Genomic DNA, 14,000 nt, shown 5'->3' with positions numbered 1-14,000 from the left:
AAAAAAAAAACTAAGGCCCAGGAAAATTAAACAACTTAATATCATGCAGCTACGAGATAACAGAGAGAAACACTGAATCTAGGCATTATGCCATTATGTCTTCATATACTACATTCTTTCCCGTATGCCTTGGCTATTATTTTTACACACTGCAGATGTTTATTTTGTAGTTTAAAATAATATATAATGTAACTATTTATGGAGTATAAATCAATTTGGCTGTTAAGTGTTTGCCTAAATGAATTTCTGACATTTATTTTACTACAAAAATGTTCCTAAATACCAAGTAAATTTGTTATTTTATTAGAATTATTTTGGTGTACCTACTTGCTTCTCCCTCAAAAGTGCATGGCTGCAAAAATGCTTGTGCAGGTGGTCTAGGGTGGACAGAAAGGTCTATGGGAGAGAAAAGAATGTAAAGATTAAACCTGAATATGAAGTTTGAAATTGATGTGCTTTATCAAGAAATTTCAATAGGAGTAAATGTGTGCCTTTACAGAACTAATAAAATAATCATAGTATGTATTTACCTTTGCCTATTATTGATTTATTAGTTCATATTAATAGATATCTTAATTTAAAAGCATTGGGGAGTTCTCAAGTTATGCCCTAAATGATCAAACCATAATACGTGCTGTTTCCACCCAAATCTTATTTTGAATTGTAGTTCTTGATAATCCCCACATGTCATGGGCAGGGCCCGGTGGAAAGTAATTGAATCATTGGGTTGGTTACCCCCATGCTGCTCTTGTGATAGTGAGTGAGTTCTCATGAGATCTGATAGTTTTATAAGGAGGTTTTCCTTTTTTTCTCTATACTTCTCTCTCCTGCTGCCATGTAAAGAAAGACATGTTTGCTTTCCCGTCTGCCATGACTGTAAGTTGCCTGAGGCCTCCTAAATCATGCAAAACTGAGTCAATTCAACTTCTTTTCCTTATAAATTACCCAGTCTCAGATATTTCTTCATAGCAGTGTGAGAGCAGACTAAAACAGCAAATTGGTACTATAGAGAGTGGTGTAGTTCTTTAAGGATACCCTTTGAAACTAGATAATTGGCAGAGGTTGAAACCATTTGGAGGGCACTGAAGAAGATGAGAAAATTTGGGAGAGTTTGGAACTTCCTAGAGACTTATTGAATGTCTTTGACTGAAATGCTGATAGTGATATGGACAATGAAGTCCAGGCTGAGGTGGTCTCAGATGGAGATGAGAAATTTTGTGGGAACTGGAGTAAAGGTGACTTTTGCTATGCTTTAGCAAAGAGGTTGGTGGCATTTTTTCCTTGCCTTAGAGCTATGCGGAACTTTGAACTTGAAAGAGATGTTTTAGAATATCTGGCAGAAGGAATATCTAAGTGGCAAAGCATTCAAGAGGAAGCAGAGCATAAAAGTTTGAAAACTTTGCAGCCTGACAATACAATAGAAAAGAAAAACCCATCTTCTGGGGAGAAATTCAAGCAGGCTGCATAAATTTGCATAAGTAATAAGTAGCCAAATGTTAATCACCAAGATAATAGGGAAAATGTCCCCAGAGTACATCAGAGAACTTCATGGCAGCCCCTCCTATCATTGATTCAGACACCAACGTGGAAAAAAAATGGTTTCCTGGGTCCAGCTCAGGAACCCCCTGCTCTGTGCACCCTCGGGACATGGTGCCCTGCCTCCCAGCTGCTTCAGCTCTAGCCATGACTAAAAGGTGCCAAAGTACATCTCAGACCATTGGTTCAGAGGGTATAAGCCCCAAGCCTCGGTGGCCTGCACATGGTTTTGGACCTGCAGGTGCACAGAAACTAAGAATTGAGATTTGGGAGCCTCCACCTAGATTTCAGAGGATGTTTGGAACACCCTGGATGTCCAGGCAGAAGTTTGCGACTGAAGTGGAGCCCTCAAGGAGAACCTTCGCTATGGCAGTGCAGGAGGGAAATGGAGGGTTGGAGCCCCCACACATGATCTTCCCTGGGAAACTACCCAGTGGAGTTGTGAGAAGAGGACCACCATCTTCCAAAGCCCAGAATGGTACATCCACCAATAGCTTGTACTGTGCACCTGGAAAAGCTGCAGGCACTCAACATCAGCCCATGAAAGCAGCTGGGATGGGGGCTGTATCCTGCAAAGCCACAGGGGCAGAGCTGCTCAAGGCTGTGGGAGCCCACCTCTTGCATCAGCATAATCTGGATGTGAGACATGGAGTCAAAGGGAATTATTTTGGAACTTTAAGCCTCAATGAGTGCCCTATTGGATTTCAGACTTGCCTTCTGCCTAAAGTCCCTTTGTTTTGGCTAATTTCTTCCATTTGGAAAAGGTGTATTTACTCAATGCCTGTACCCCCATTGTATCTAGCAAGTATAATGACTAACTTGCTTTTAATTTTTCAGGCTCATAGGCTGAAGGGACTTGCCTTGTCTGGGATGAGATTTTGCATGTGGACTTTTGGGTTAATGCTGGAATGAGCTAAGACTTTGAGGGGCTGCTGGAAAGGCATGATTATGTTTTGAAATGGGAAGACATGAGATTTATGAAGGGCTAGGAGTAGAATTATCTGATTTGTCTGTGTCACCATCCAAATCTCATCTTGAGTTATAGTTCACACAATCCCCACATGTCCTGGAAGGGTCCCAGTGGGAGTTAATTAAATCATTGGGGCAGTTACTTCCAAGCTGTTCCTGTGATAGTGAGTGGCTTCTCACAATATATTATGATTTTATGAAGGACTTTTCCCCCACCCTTTGTTTGGCATTTGTCTCTCCTGCCACCATGTGAAGAATATATTTGCTTTATCTTCCACCATGATTGTAAGTTTCCTGAGGTCTCCCCAGCCATGCCAAACTGTGAGTCAATTAAACCTTTATAAATTATCTTTAAAAATCACCCAGTGTTGGGCAGTTCTTTATAGCAGAATGAGAACAGACCAATACACAAGCCTATGGGCACTGTGGACACTGGTCTTACTCTGCACAGATCTTTGGCTCCCACCTGCAAGTTCTGCTCACTCCTCCCTTCATTACTATGTGCTTTTGCTTCCAAACATCCTTTGCCGGGGACTTGTTTTGGATACCTGCTCTTGGACTTCCAGAAACTCCTGGAGTCACTTTGCAGGCCCAAAAGAAGCAGCAGTGTCTGCAACTTTATGTTCACGTGAGCAACCAATAGCCAGTGCCTAACTTGTCAAAGTGTGTGAAAACCCAGCTCCTTGCCCAGTCTTGGGACAAACTCTCAGATATCACTTATACTCTAACATCTACCTGTAGGATCTAGCCTAACCTTTCCTGGCCATGACTCTGCCTAAAATTTCCCTTGCTCTTGCATGGCTTCATATTTTCATTTCTTTTTTCCTTTCTCTCTTAAATATTTTTTTCCTGGGAGCACTTGTAAATCACTTGCTGAGTAATCTTTGTTTTATTGTCTGCTTCTAGGGAATTGGCCTAAAAATGTACACTACATGATTTGCTAATGTTAAATTCTGATTTTAGTGTCTGTATCAATTTTCTAAAGGAGTCTATATGTTTCTTCTGGAGGCTCTAGGGAGAATTAAGTCCTTGGGGGTTCTAAGCATATTCCTTGTCTTCTGGCCCCTTCTTCAACCTTCAAAGTGTATCATCCAACCTCTGCTTCCATCAGCAAATCTCTCCTACCTCTGTGTTGTAAGGACCCTTGTGATTACATTGTGTCCACCCTGATAATTTATGCTGATTTCCTCATCCCGAAACCTTTAATTAAAGCAAATCTGCAAGTCTCTTTTGCTACATAAAATAACATGCTCACAGGTTCTGGGGATTAAAATGTAGAAATTTGATAGGGTGGATTATTCTCTTTACCATAGCAACTTAGAAAGATGCCCTTCTATGAAATTTTATTTACTTCATTTTTACTTGTTTTCTGTTACTTATACTCATAAGTGAGTTTGATCTATCAAAGGTTTTTTTGTGTCAAGGTTTTGTATAATATTGTTGTTAGTATAATAGCATTTACTGAGAAAATTACTTTTTACTTTTGTCTATAATTTTTTACATCGTAAACAATGATCAATGTGAAAAAAACGTGTTTATAAAATCAAAATGAGAAGACAATGATTGAAAGCTATTCTTAAGGTTAGAAAAACTCACAACACAATTTTCCAATTATTTTCAGTATTTTTCCCCATGAAAGTTTTTTATTTCTTCTGTGTCAGTTGAAAGTCATTTGCATAGCATTTTATAGGATGTCATCTGTTTTCTTTTAAAATATATCCTGGATTCTCATGGTTTATAATACAATGTTCTCTTTCTTTCTTTCTTGATTATAAAGTGCATGGAATCTTGTTACTATGCCTTTAAATGTCCTAGCTCTTAAATTTATAAATTCTTTTATTTACACTTTTTCTCTTTTAAATATCTTGCATATAATGTATTTAGGCTTGCTCATTTTTTATTTGCTAGAATTAAATATTTAGCTTATATTTTAAATGATAATTTCTTTTTGCAAATAAGATTATTAGTTTCATGCTGCCCTTTAACATTTCATTCAAGTATATTTTGCATTATTTGGAATAGCTGGAGAATTTTATAGATATACCATATATAACTGATCTCTTATTGCTAGACATTGAGATACTGTTCAAGATTTTTATATTAGAAAGAGCACTGTGATAAACAAATTTATATTAACTTCTGTATACTTTTGTTTAAATTTCCTTAGAGAATTTTGACACAAATCTTGAAGGAGAAATTGTCTGAATGTTAGGAGAAATCATCACCATTGCTTTTTTAAAGACAAAGAGTCTACCGAAGATTTGATTTCCAATTTTAGGAGCCTCTGGTCAGCTCCCCACCTACAGTATGGCCCCACAACTCAGTCAGTTTTCTTTAGGGACATGTGCTTGTGGCCCCTTGGATTTCTAGAGCCCCACCCACTCCATCCCTGTGTAAGTGAATTTTTGTTGGGTTTCCGTGTTGGCCAAGAGTGACGCTTACTTGTGCCAGAATCAGCAGTTGCCCCAGGGAAGACCTGGCTGGAGACTGTCAGCTTCTCTTATAAAGATGTCTGTCTCTGAAATTTTAGTTCATGTAGTCTTTGTTGCTTATTCTGCCAAATGACACTGATTGAGCATTTACTCTGTGCCAGGGACCAGGAAGTTTCTACGAGTGCAGAAAATACTTTATTGCTCTTAAAATAACCAAAGACAAGGACTGAAACTACTACAGTAAGAAGTAAGATAAGAGGAGTTTCCTAAGAGGGGCCATAGACTGCTTATAAATTGGAGAATTCTAGGCATTAGTGCACGCATTTGCATCCTAATCACTGTTTCTAGTAAAGCCTAGAAATAATTGAAGCAAAAGTGTCTGGGGGCTGGATTAACTGGGTGCATTTTCTCAGTTCAGCACTCGTACTTGAGGGTGTTGACGCAGTGCAGAGAAGAATTGTAATCCTATTGACAAGGCTTCTGTGAGAAAACAACTAATAAAAATGGTGTGAAGACAAACACCCAAGTCCTGTTCCCCAGGGTTTCCAATATTACTATAAATGAAGTTCTGTTTTCAAAAACTCAGCTGAATCTTTATGTCAACAAATATACCAGAACTGATGTTTGGTACACACAATCTTGAGGGTTGTGTGTGTGTGTGTGTGTGTGTGCATGCATGTATGAGAGTCTGGCAGTTTATTCAGGAACAGATATGTATGTATGCATGAAATATCAGGGACTCGGAATCAGAGTACATGGATAACCTCTCTGCAACTGAATAATGCTCTGGCCTGTGACAAGTGACACAGGAAATACAAGCTTTCACTTGCTTTTCTTGGTATTGAAAATAATTATCTGCCTCATGGAGCCATCTTGAAGTTGAGATGAAATAATGCCTGTCATAGTGGAGCTGTCTCCAAGAAAAGTAAGCACTGTAACAGGGTCCTTTTTCAGAACAATGATACTTACTTGGACCTACAGTCCTTCTTAATTACATTTAATTATCATAATACGTGACAACCACAATAATTGATGGCCATAGTAAGGACCATAATAGTACCGATTGCTAACATCTACTCAATGACTCATTGCACATTCCCAGTACCCACTCTGGCCAGGCACTGCCCATTTCTCTGCACAGTAAGGTTACGGTACGCTGCCAAGATCACTACAAGCCCAGCTGAACTAAAAATGTACAGATGAGAAGGGTGGACCCTGTTCCCCAGTTTAAGAGCCAATTCTGGAGCTGAGACCAATTGGTAGAGCAGGTAAACAAGAAGAAATGGACTGAAACTAATTTAATCACATGGAACTATCTGAGAAACACCTGGAAGCATCAAGCCCTCAAAAGGTCCATCAGTTCTTAAAACATGGGCTTAGATTTGCACATTATACTAAAAAGCATACTCATTGCTTTTCGGTTTCCTTTTTTCTTTGTCTTAAGGTTTGTGATTACTGCCGCCCCGTTGAGGCACCATGGTTTTCCCTATTTTCTGCCTAAATTGGGTTATGGCAATTCCTCCCTCCTGAAAACTCCAACACTGCTTCCAAGAAGATTCAAACATTCCTTCGCCATTTCTCTATTTTTCATGTCTCACTTACTTAGGAGCTCTACCATGATGCACGGTACAACTGATGAGGGTGGAAATCCTTCTTTTATTGCAGATTTCAAAAGCAAAGTTTTCAATATTTCACCATTAGGTGCTGAGAAATGTAAAAGAAAAATCCATTTATAGTTGCGCTTGTTGGATGGATACCAAACTTGAATGTTGTCTTTTTATCACAGTACTTCTATTTACTACCAGCTGCAGCTCTTTAAAGACCATAAACTTTGGTTGGTTGGTTTTAGTATGTCAAACACTTGCTGAGCCTACTGAGGAATGAATGATGGAAGTTCTTTAAACCAATGGTATATAAATGATGGCACTGATTCTATCATCTCCAGAGAATTAATTTTCAGTGTTTGATTGGTATCCCACCAAAACATGGACTCCTCCACCCTACAGTATCTACCAATGAAGTCTTCTACAGTTTCCCTTCTCTGGCTGCTCAATGAAGCCCTCCGCTTGTCTGTATCCCTTGCTTGACAAGCTACTAAATTCCTTTTTAAGCTTAAAAAAAAAATCCTTTTATTTCCTTAAAAAAAATTCAGGAAGAACTCCTTTATTTCTAGTTGTCTGAACATTTTTATTATGAATTTAAACTGAGTTCTATCATATTTTTCTCTGTATAATTTGGTCCTTATAGGCTTTCTTTTTGTCTGGATTTACTTTGCTACTATTTTGTTTAGAATATGTGCATCTTTATTTATGAAAGAGATTGGTGTGTAATCTCACTTTTCTTGAAGAATGTTCACCCTTTCAATTTTCTGGAAAGCTTGGTATACGAATGAAATATTTCTATGTTGAATGTCTGGCACTATTATCCAATAATAGTATGTAGTGCTGGAGTTTCTTTGTGGGAATAATTTGGATAATTAATTCTTTTTTAATAATAGATGATTTTTCAAGTCGTTGATTTTTTCTGAAAGGTTTTCTTTTGATTGCTTCTATTTTCTTGGTGAAATGAAAAGTGTGGTTAGGACAGTGAGTAGGTATCAGGGCTTATTAGACTGGAAGAGAAGAATGAGTTATAGAAGAGTTGTCCTAGAGAGTAAAAGGATGAAGTGACCAGGAATATGTTGTATGATTTCCAGGCAGCTCCAAGTAGTTGTTGAAGGCTTATGGTCATAAAATCCAAATGACATCAATTTCTGTGGCTGTGTGTTCTCTGGGTATGGAAGAGGTAAAGAGCTGGATGTAACTCAGATTGATATTTTGACCTGTAAGGGTGAAGATAAATAAATAATGCTCATATTCTTTTGCTTTGTTAATACTTGCTGCCCTTAATTTTATATTATCCAATAATAACTTTCTTAATGTTCACTTTTGCTTTATATTTTAATATATTTGGCCATCCTTTAATTTTTAATCATTTTGTGCCATTTGGCTTTAGAAAACATTACCTCTTGAAAACAGCGCAAAACAGGTGGTGATATGCTCTTTCTTATTCTCCCAAATTATGTTATGTGGTTCCTTGCTGTTTTTATTTCCTTTTTATGATATCTTAAATTCTCATGTCTTCTCCCACTGGTTTTAAAATTATAATTTTAATATTTATCCTCTGATGGTTTCAAAACATACTTGATACTTTGTCTTCAGCTACATTAGAAATAAAGATGGGTAACACAATGTTTTCCAAAGGAATGTGAAAATTTACTATTCTTGTTTTTCTTATCCTCTTTGTCTCTAAAAGTATTATTTAATTGTATTAATTTTTACTAATATGAAATCTTTGAGTCTGGTGTTTACTATTACATTTTTACATTTTAATAGTTACTTTCTTCACTAATCAGGCAAATATAATTATTTTTCTTTTATTTCACAATTCATTATTTATTATCTTTGAAATAATATGTTTCTCCTATCTTTGAATAGTATCCTGATCACATAAAGAAAAACGTCCCAAACTGAATATGCACACAACCCACTGGGATTTTGTAAAAAAGCAGATGATAACTCATTAGTTCTGGGTGGGCCTGAGATTACACATTTTTAAGAAGCTCCAAGATGGTACAGATCAGGAGACTGTCACATTTGCCGATCACTTTGTATAACAAGGATATAGAGTGTTACCTTGAAAACCTTTTGCTAGGAGCAACGCATAGCTGGTATAGTTTATGAGTTCTGGCAGAAACTGAGACTATTCCAAGTCTACTGTATTATTGCCCTTGTGCAATGACAGTAGTCTGCCTAGCTAATTGTATTTTGGTGTTAACAGCATTTTTTTTCTCATAGATTTTCTTGTTATCATTTTTCAGAAAGTTTTTTTTAGAAGATGAAAATAGATCAAGTGAGTAAGAACATACACTCAGTGAGACATAGAATTTTGTGTCATAAACTATTTCATTAACTTTAAGTCGTGTAAAATTTCTGCATTATTTTGAAATATGTTTAGTGTTTGATGTATAAAGTATACCCCACTTGATGAGATGTTTCTAAAGATGTTTATTTTAATCCAACAAACATGGAAAAAAGACAGCTCTGTGAATAGCATCCTTCCAAACATGTGATACAGCACTGATTATAATCAGCAAAACTCCTGCCTTCATGGAGCTTAAAATTTAAAAAAAAAATCCTAGAATTAAGCAGTAATAATAGAGATGAAGAGATTTGAGTACATTCAAATGCTACTTAAAATTTAAAAATTGCAAGAATAATTTGTAAGTATTTTAGTCTTTGGTATTATATCAATTTAACTTGCCTACTTATTACTGAAAATTACAGTTGATTTTATTAATTTCTATGCTCTCTTTATATAATGTTGAAATAATTGTTACATTTAAATATTATGTTTATTTTTTAAAAATTAAGTTTGATTTTTATTTAACCAAACTTTTTAATATTTCAAAGGTAGAATCTTTTGCATTATGTGTTTGCATTTTCTTTTCTGTTTGGAAAATCATGTTGTGCATGTAATTTTGGGTCACAAACTATTTGGTTCACTTTAAATTGTGTAAACTTCTGCATTAGTATTTTGAACCATGTTTAGTGTTTAGTGTATAAACTGTCAATTTTTATATTTTGAATGCCATTACGTTGTTCAAATGTCTTTTTTTCTTTATATATTCATATTTATTTTGCCCTCTTTAAACCAGTTTGCCTAAAGTCAGATTAAAAAAAAAAAAAAAGAAACTTTTGTTTTAAGTTCAGGGATGCATGTGCAGGTTTGTTATATAGTTAAAATTATGTCACAGGCTTTGATGTACAGATTATTTTGTCACCCAGGTACTAAGCCTAACACCCAATAGTTATTTTTACTGCTTCTCTCACCCTCTAGTAAGCCCCAGTATCGATTTTTTCCCCTCTTTGTGTCTCTGTAGTCTCATCATTCAGCTCCATTTAAAAGTGAGAGCACATGGAATTTGGTTTTCTGTTCCCACATTAATTTTCTAAGGATAATGGCCTCCAGCTACACCCATGTTCCTGCAAACAACATGATTTTGTTCTTTAGTCCATGCATAGTATTCTATGGTGTATATCTACATTTTCTTTATCCAATATGCCATTGTCTTTGAAAGTCTCTAAGAACTTGCTTTATGAAACTAAGTGCTTCTATGTTGGGTGTATATGTATTTTGGGTATTTGAATAATTCTTGTTGAATTGCACTCTTTACCTTTATAAAATGCCCTTGTTTGTCTTTTTTGGTCTTTTTTGGCCCAAAGTTTCTTTTGTCTGAAATTAGGAATGTACCATCAGCTTTTTTATCTTCTCCATTTCCTTGTTAGATTTTTCTCCATCCCTTTATTTTGCAGAAGTTGCCTGCATTTCCTGAATTTGAACATTACCTTCCCTAATGAGGTTGGGGAAGCTGTCATGGCTGATGACCTAAAACATGTTTCCCAAGTTGCTTCCATTCTCCCCACCTCTTTCAGGGACACTAATGAATCACAGATTTAGTCTCTTTACATAGTTCTGTATTTCTTGTAGGTTTTGTTCATTTTGTTTCATTCTTCTTTCTTTCTTCTTGTCTGACGGTCTTATTTCAGAAAGCCAGTCTTCAAGCTCTGGGATTGTTTCTTCGGCTTGCTCTGCTGTGCTCTTAATAGTTGAAATTGCATTATGAAATTCTTGCAGAGTGTTTTTCTGCTCTATCAGGTCAGCTATATTCTCTTCTATACCGGCTATTTTGTCGGTCAGCTACTGTATTATTGTATTGTGATTCTTAGCTTCCTTTGATTGGGTTTCTTTATTCTCCTGAATCTGGATGATCTTTGTGCCTATTCATGTTCTGAATTCTGTTTCTGTCATTTCAGCCAGCTCAACATTGTTGAGGATCCTTGCTGAAGAACTAGTGCAGTCATTTGGAAGAAAGAACACACTCTCTGGCCTTTTGAGTTTTCAGAGTTCTTATGCTTGTTCTTTCTCATCTTCATGGTCTCATGTTTCTTCAATCTTTGAAGTTGCTGTCCTTTGGATGAGAATTTTTTATTTTTATTTTATTTGATGACCTTAAGAGTTTGATTGTGATTTAAGACAGATTCAGTTGACTGCCATTGTGAAAGGAAAATTTTAGGGGGCCATGGCTTAGCGGAGGGCGCCTGAACTGCATGCTCTAACTCTGGGGTACTGTTCTTGTCCTGGCTTTTATCTCTGGGCCCTAGAGATTAGAAACCTGCTGCACTGGAAGGGCAGTTGCTCCTGGATTACCGGTCATAACACTTCGATAGGTGTGGCCAAAGTACTTCATAGGGCGGTGGCAGTGGAACCTGTCCTTGTTGGCATGTGCCAGCAGCAGCAGTGGCAACAAAAAAGGGTACATGCTTGTCAACTGGGCAGGGTGCTAGTGGATGCTAGGGTGCCAGCCTCTGTGTGGACGTTCACAGCAGCAGTGGGGGCAGCATGACTTGGGGGAATGGGAGCCCCCACTGGTGACTGTGTGTGTTCATGCTGGTGGTGGTATTAGCATAGGAGTGGGGGACTGGTAGACACAGGACTGTATGTCTTTGAGTGTTTAGGCTGGTGGTCATGGCTGCTCAGGTCTGGGGTGGTCTGCCTTTTTCCCCTGTCTAGTTTGTGGCGTCAGTGTCAGTGCAGGGATGTGGTGCTGCTGGGGGCAGGTCTGGCAGGCACCATCATGACCCACACTCCCACATCACTGGTGGTGCTGCATGGGGGTGGGGGTTTAGGGTGCACTCACACCTGCAGCAGTGGCACTACAGGGTGCACATGTACAGTATGCCTGTGGGGAGGGAAAGGTTAGGTCCATCAATGCACACATGCTTTCACAGAGCAACGCTGGGGGTCGCCATGGGCAAGTGCCTGCAGATGAAGCAGCATGGGGGAGGCCACAGTGGCTGGGAGGGCGTGGGTGGGCTCGTGCATGCCCACAGGGGCTGCTCTGCTGGAGCACTCTGCCATCAGGCAGTCCTCCAGCACAGGAGCTATGATGTGGGTCCCCAGGAGATAACTGACCTGCACCAAACCCTCTGGGCTCTGCATCTGCTGAAGATCTGCTGTTACCACTCCTTAAAGTACTTTTTCCTGCCAACTCAAGTGCCTGTGGTGTTTGGGAGTTTCCCACTGCCAGAATTACCAAGGCCCATGGTGAGAACGAGTTGCTCTTTGTCTGGTCAACTCATTTCCACTGCAGGAGTCTTAGGGGGCCAGGAATGAGTCCTGGTGTACAGTAGCCCCATTCAGGGTTCCCAGCCTCTTCCACCTTCAGCCTGTGCTCTGTGTCTTCCCTCTATCTGCTGCTGTCAATGCCTTCCTACTGAATATCTGCTAGGAGTGCACTCGTCTTTCAGATGTCCCTGTCCCTTGGTGTAGGATGTTATTCCTGGCTACGTCTAGACGGCCATCTTCCAAGCATTTTTATATTAAGAAATTATTGGACTTTTGATTATTTCTTTATGTCTTTTAGTCAATTGGTTAGGCTTAGGCAAGTTTTCCTAACAATCAACTGGATGTGCTATACCCATGAGATTAACTCAATCAGTGATCATATATGCATATTGTGAACTCATAAACATCACACTCTTTTAATTTGTGTTTTTAAAAACAAACAATTCTTAATTCTATAAAAAAATTAATTTAATTGTAAAAAATATAATGTGCTATTAGGCAATTATTTATCCAGTTTTTAAATAAACAGACTTCCTACAACACATACTTTTCAACATTTAAAGTTAATGCAGGAATTAATTGCCTGCGTTTCAAACTGTAAGTTTTATCTTAATAAATACTTGCAGAATTAACAAGTCTACATGGTTAGAGTGATCCTAGACTTGTTAGTGAATCAACAGAAGAGGATTAAGATGCCTAGACACTGAAGAGACAGTGTAACAGGAATACATCACACAGGAGTGGGAGAGAAGCAGAAATGAGAAGGGGAAAATGTCACAGAATCAACAACACTGAACACTTAGTGTGTCCCTAGTTAGACTTACTATGTATGAAGGAAGGTAACCTTCAGCAACTAGCATCGTGGGAAAGGGCATAAGACAGAACAGGTGGAGTAAAATTGGAAGCACTTCAGCATACAATACCAGAGACAGGAGTTAAACACATCGCACTAATATTCTAAATGCCGTCACGACGGAACCATTTAACTTTGGTTCAGTGTTTGAGTCATCACTATCACCATGGCTAATTACAGAAGAATCAACATGAAGCAACAGCTACTTAGAACATATTCAAGGACCAGGACTGCTTTCATCTGTGAATTTTGACTTTAAGTCACTGTCTGTAAATAACCATGGCCAAATATTTGTTGATTTCTCAAAATTTTGCAGTTGGATTCATTTACTGATATGTCTCAGTTGCATGCAGTTGTTAATTGTGTTCACAATAAGTATATAAATATACAAAACTCCATTTTGATGATAACATCACAATGTTATAACATAGTTTATATACAGTATATATGCCTCAATATATAATTATTTATGCCATTTGCTTTAAATGTTAATACTACTCTTTCATTCATTCACTTTCACTCTTCCAGATGACTTCCAAAAACAATTTGCTAGGTGACAAAAGTATTTTCCTTTGGATTTTTGACTAGTATTTCATTAAGGTATATACGTTGGCTTTGAAACATTGGTGTTTGATCACCTCATTCATGAAAATGCTCTGTTTCTTCAGATATCCAAGTCACTTTTATGTCCACTTGTAAAGTTTTACAATCTTATTTTGTAGTTTATGCATTCTTCTCACAGTATATCCTGAAGTATTTTAAACATGACTTGCTATAGTGAAAGAGATCTCATATATTCCATCCAGCCAGATGGGGCTCATCATGACGGTATTAATTTTTACATATTTATAATATGTATTCTATTTTATTGAACTTTTCTAATCATATTTGGCATTGATTGGAGCCTTTATTGCTTTCTCATTCGATACCATGGGTATGTCTGTATTGATATGGAATTGAGTCTCAGCAGACTCTAAAATGTCTGTCAGAAACTAAAAACTTGTGGGAATGCCTGAAGTGAATCTCACCTTTGGAAGGGCAAG

The sequence above is a fragment of the Saimiri boliviensis genome, chromosome 10, assembly GCF_048565385.1.
Source record: "Saimiri boliviensis isolate mSaiBol1 chromosome 10, mSaiBol1.pri, whole genome shotgun sequence".
Taxonomy (NCBI): domain Eukaryota; kingdom Metazoa; phylum Chordata; class Mammalia; order Primates; family Cebidae; genus Saimiri; species Saimiri boliviensis.
The sequence above is the reverse complement of the archived record's forward strand: the minus strand, read 5'-3'. Positions refer to the sequence as shown.